The sequence below is a fragment of the Pteropus alecto genome, unplaced genomic scaffold, assembly GCF_000325575.1.
Source record: "Pteropus alecto unplaced genomic scaffold, ASM32557v1 scaffold61, whole genome shotgun sequence".
Lineage (NCBI taxonomy): Eukaryota > Metazoa > Chordata > Mammalia > Chiroptera > Pteropodidae > Pteropus > Pteropus alecto.
In genome coordinates this window covers 7374854-7380641 of record NW_006434835.1, presented here as the reverse complement: position 1 = coordinate 7380641, position 5788 = coordinate 7374854, and positions in this window count along the sequence as shown.

Genomic DNA, 5788 nt, shown 5'->3' with positions numbered 1-5788 from the left:
AACATTTTCACATTCAGCAAAAAACGCTTTTCTATCAATTTTGGGGTAATTGGTTGCTTGGTTGGTGAGGAGTAAATTGCTCCAAACCATTAAAGTAAGTCTTTAAAGTAGTAGAGCTTTGTTTGTCAGTCCTCTGAAAGAAACACACACACACACACACACACGCACGCACGCACGCACGCACACACGCACGCACGCACGCACGCACGCAAGAGAGAAATAGTTGGAGAATGGACAAGAAGTGAAAGATTTTTTCCAGTAAAGACGCTTTGGATTTAGGCGTGAGATACATACTGATCTGACCAAATGACTATTTCGAATTAGAACATAAACAAGAATTTTACTTTTTTAACTACACTGTTTTGTCTCTTGCATGTCATAACTGAGCTATCTAAAACACAGACTTTATTTTTTAGAACGGTTTTAAGTTCACAGCAAAACTGAGCGGAAGGTACAGAGATTTCCCATATACCTTCTGTCCCTCCCCAAGCACATCTTTCCCCGTTATCAACGTCTCACGCCAGTGTAGTGCGTTTGCTATAACTGATGAATCTACATGACGCGACAGAATCATCCAAATCCCATAGTTGACATTAGGGTCACTCTTGGTTCTGTTCATTCCATGGGTTTAGATAAATATACAATGGCATGTATTCACTAGTATAATGTCATACAATACAGTTTCACTGCCCTTTGTTCCTTTATTCCGTCTGTACATCCTCTGTCGCCCCTAGCTTTCTGACAATCACGATCCTTTTACTGTTGTATGTTTTTCTTTTCTAGGATGTCAGATAGTTGGAATCACTAAGTACGTAGCCTTTTCACATTGGCTCCTTTCACTTAGTTATATGTATTTACGTTTCCTACATGTCTTTTCATGGCTTGTACCTCATTTCTTTTTAGTATTGAATACTACGCCGACGTCCGGATGTTCGTTTATCCATTTCACTACTGAAAGGCATCTTGGTTGCTTCCAAGTTTTGGCAATTGTAAATAAAACTGCTATAAACATAAGTGTGCAGGTTTTGCGTGGACTTAAGTTTTCGATACATTTGGATAAATACCAAAACGTGCAATTGCTGGATCTTATGGTAAGCGTGTATTTAGTTTTGTAAGAAATCGCAAAACTGTTTTCCTAAGTGGCTGTGCCATTTTGCATTTCCACCAGCCAGTGAAAGAGGTCTTGCTGCTCCACATCTTTGCCAGGATTTGGTGTTTTCAGCGTTCCAGATTTTGGCCATTCTCATAGGTGTGTAGTCATATTTCGTTTTAATTTGCATTTCCCTGATGACATGATGTAGTCATCTTTTAATCTGCTTATGTGTATATCTTCTTTGTTGAGCTGTCTGTTTAGGTCATTGATCCAATTTTTAATTGGGTTGTTTGCTTTCTTGTTGAGTTTTAAGAGTTCTTCGTATATTTTAGATCAGTCTTTTGCTAGATGTGTTATTTGCAAATGTTTTCTCCCACTCTATGTGGCTTGTCTTCTCATTCTTTCGGCTGTCTTTTCCATAGCCGAAAATTTTAATTTCAATAGAATCCAACTTATCAATTATCATTTTCATGGAATATGCCTTTTGTGTTGGATCTAAAGAGTCATCTCCATATCCAAAGTCATCTGGGTTTTCTCCTATGTTATCTTCAAGGAGTTTCATAGTTTTTCATTTTATGTTTAGGCCTGTGATACATTTTGAGTAAATTTTTATGAAAGGTATAAAGGCTATGTCTACGTTCTTTTTTTTTTTTTGCCTGTGGATATCAGTTTCTTCCAGCACCATTTATTGAAAAGATTATCTTTGCTCTATGGCATTGTCTTTGCTCCTTTGTCAAAGATCGGTCGACTCTATCGATGTCTACCTATTTCTGTGTTCTCTATTCTGTTTTATTCATTTCTTTTTCTTTCTTTCTTTTCCTTTACCACACCCTCTTGGTTACTGGACACATCCCCTCCTCTGAGACAATTTCCCACTCTTCTCTCCCCTCTTTCAATCTTCCATTGGACACTGTGAAACCTCTGGACTGTTATCTGTTAACATTCTTATACTCGGAACCTCATTTTCTGAATATTCTTTTAACTACTTTGACTTACATAAAATAAGGCTGTCTCGTGAGGACACCACTTTCCTTTCTGTCCTTTCTAAATTAAATCGGTGTGGATTTTGTTTTCCCCTCTCTTGTCTTAGGGTCAGGAGTTTGGTTAGGTGTCCGCTTGTTCCTCACTGCCATTTTCAGATCATTTACAATCTTTCTTCCACTGGGGAGTGTGGATAGATGGACAGATGGCCTGCTCTTTTGAGCTTCTATCATTGAGCTAGGACCTCTCTTCTCTTCTGGTCATTCTCTTCTATGAATCACTTATCTTTCTTCATTTCTTTTTGCCTCTAGGACTGTAATATTTACCTCTATCTCAATTCCTGTCGTCAGGGATTTCAACATCTACATGAATAAATCATCCAACTTTCTCTGTGTTCTTTGGTTCTTTTTCTCTTCAACTCCAGGAACTTTATTTTTAACCCTGTCATGGTTTATGATCGAGAATTTATTATTACCTAACACTAGATAACCCCTGACATTACAAGAGTAGAACATCGTAATTTCCATCCATAATCACCTATTTTTCTTGCTTTGTGTAAGAATCTCCATTTCTCCTTTTGCTTTTATTTATTTATTTACTTATTTATTTATTTAGCCACATGAAGGTTTCCAAATCATGGCCCCATCACTTTCTCTTTGTTAAAGAATCCCTCACTTTTCAGCTGTTGGAACATGAATTACTTGATGTCATCATTATTACGATTACTACTTTTTTGAAAATACTGTCACTTCCTTTGTCTTTATCTTCTCTTTTACTCACTCTAGGTGGAAATTGTGATCCACATTCTGGGCATCTGCACCCGAGCAGCTGACTCTGGCTGAAGGAGATCACACAAGTTTAGTTTTCCTTACAAGATCGCTAAGTTGAAAGGAGAAATGCCTAGGAATCCTTCCACGTGTCTCTAATATTTCTTTTGATTATGATCTAAGATGACTATCTCAAAGCTAATTCTCTCCTCAAGCCATCTCTTTGTCATTCTCAGTTGATGACTCAGCTTCATATTTCAAACTGAAAATTGAAGTCACCAGATACGAATTGCTTTATCTTTTTTGGCATGGGAGTTCTCTTAATATATACTGTGTGACAGCTGGTATTCATCTCTCAGGTGTATATGTCTAGGATCATAAATTTTAAAACTAAGAACATGCCTCCCTTCATAACTTCCAAGCTGCTTATGTGTTTTATTCAACATCCTTTAGAGACAAGTTTCTGAGAAAGGGAAATAAAGTTCAACTTCCATTGTACCGATGGTTGATACAGGTGTTTCATCCTCCCCGTTCAGAAATCTTTACTAGAGAAACACATTTGAAGAGAGAATTATGACACCACAAGAAGACAAAAAGCGCCTGCATGCAGGTATATAGATCTTGACCTTTGGGGTATGGTGCAGCTTGAGGTCAGCACTACCTGGTTGTGAGCTTTCTTCTCTAGCACCTGCAATGCATTTTACATCAACCCAGCACCTTTGCAGACTCGCTTCTCCTACTCAGACTGGCCCTAAGTAATAACGACAGCAGAAATGGGATTCTGGCCTCCACCGATGTTTAGAAGGCACTATATGAATGCCGCAAATCTATCAGGATAAACAGCCACTCAGATTGGAGAAGACACTAACATTCTTCAAACCTACGTTAAACTGTTGCATAATCTTTTCCTTCTATTTTCAATGGAGTAAGCATTTCTCTACCTTCCATGACTTCACAGTTATGTTAGATTTCTTTCCTCTTGCTTTTCAACGACCTCCGTCTTTGGCTAAGTCACTCTCTCTACTGCATCATTCAGCTTAACTTCTCTAGTAAATTCTTTCCAGTGTCTTGGAAGCATTCTTTAGCCTCTTCCACTTGAAGAAAAAAATCCCTTGACTCTGTAGCTCTCAAAAGTTTACTCCATTTACTGCCCCATACCTTGCTTCCCTGTTAATAACCAGTCTTTTCAGGAGCCATTCTATCCATCTTTCTCCCATTTTTTACTATTGTGGTCACTGAGTGCTGTGAGTCTGTGTGTTTTAATTTCAAAAAGATAAAAAAATTCAGAAAGAAACATGAGATACTGATATACCCAACATCCAGAATTCATAAAAATATGTTATTATTTAAGCTCCAATCATACAATACTTTGGGAAGAAACTTTTTCTTTGTTACTCAATTGCGATACTAAGTAAACTTCTATCTTGATTGAGTGTGTCCTTCCATGCCACTTCGGAGGTATGCTTTTCTTGTTCCTAATTTGCCTTAATGCTATCATGTTATATATGTCACTACATAATTAATTATTTGATTCAACATTTTTTTGTGAAGATAAAGATCTGGTTTGTTTTAGTTTTATAGTACTTTTTTATGAACATGCCATATTACTTGGACATTTATGTTGTTTTCTGGTACATGTATCATTATTTTAATCTAAAATCTTTAAATTAGTTTTAGGATTTATTGGGGTATATCTGACAAGTAAAGTTTTATACATTTGAAGTAGTATACGCAGCGATGACAGTATAGGTATACTTATAAAATGATTACTGCAATCAGATTAACACGTCTGTCACCTCACATAATTTGTTTGTTTGTTTTTTGTTGTGGTGAGAACACTTAAGTTCTACTATCTTGGTGAGTTTTTCTATAGTGTGAACCAAAGAGCAGCTCTGTTAATTTGGAAGTCGAGACTGCCACCTGGCCATCTTGGACTGCAGATATTAGCAAACCAGTAGATCAAGAAGTGACTAGGAATGATTGATTTTGTTTGCCAAGGAAGGATTGATTTTTTTTTGTTGTTCTCTAATTAGGGCAAGAGGGACTTAATTGGAAACTGGAACATTCCTTGGCGTGCCTCTTAGTACTCCATATGTAATGGTAAATTAATGAAAAATTACAATAATCCAAAATTCAGGGAAAGAACTCAGATCAGATAAGGAGCTGAGTGAGGGCAAAGAGTACACGGATTGATGTGGAAAGAAGGAAGTTACAGATATCAACTAAGATTTCATGACCAGTTACAGTAAAGAGAACTGTAGCATCTTTCTTGTTTGTCGTATATGTGTGTATAATATATAGTGGTATATACTCACTTATATGTAAATGTGTACACATTTGTAATATTAATCACTTTCCTCTCATTTTTCTTCCTTACTGTGTGTTATTAAGATTTTGGGGATGATTTACTCCACAAGTTTATCTTTAGATTACAGAATATTCAAGTAAAACTTCGAATTTGAGGAGAAAATAACATTGCCTAGAGGTGGATATTCTGATTATTGCTCAGACTGGAATTCAATGACTGTAGGTATTTTCTGTCTCCCTTTTATGGGGGGAGGGGGAGGGCATATTTGTTTTCTTGAAGGATAGTTTTTTGGAAAAATTATAAAGTAGTTATGGATATTACATGGAAGTTCGAGTTTGTGTATAAGGTATGTACGGAAAATGAGTAGGCTCTCAGCCTTGTCTGCCTTATACATATACTGCAAGAATGATCTTAAAATACAAATTCCATCTCTTCTATGCAAAACATCTCTCATCAATAACTTTTCATCGTTCTTGAATAAATCTAAATTCCTGATGAAGGGACTACAGGGCTCTGCATAATCTTATCCTCAGTACCCTGCTCATTCATACCTCCAATCTTACCAGCCCTTCAGTCCCCAACATGCCCACTGATGTATTACTCTTTTTTTCATTTTATTTCATTTACTAACGGCCATAT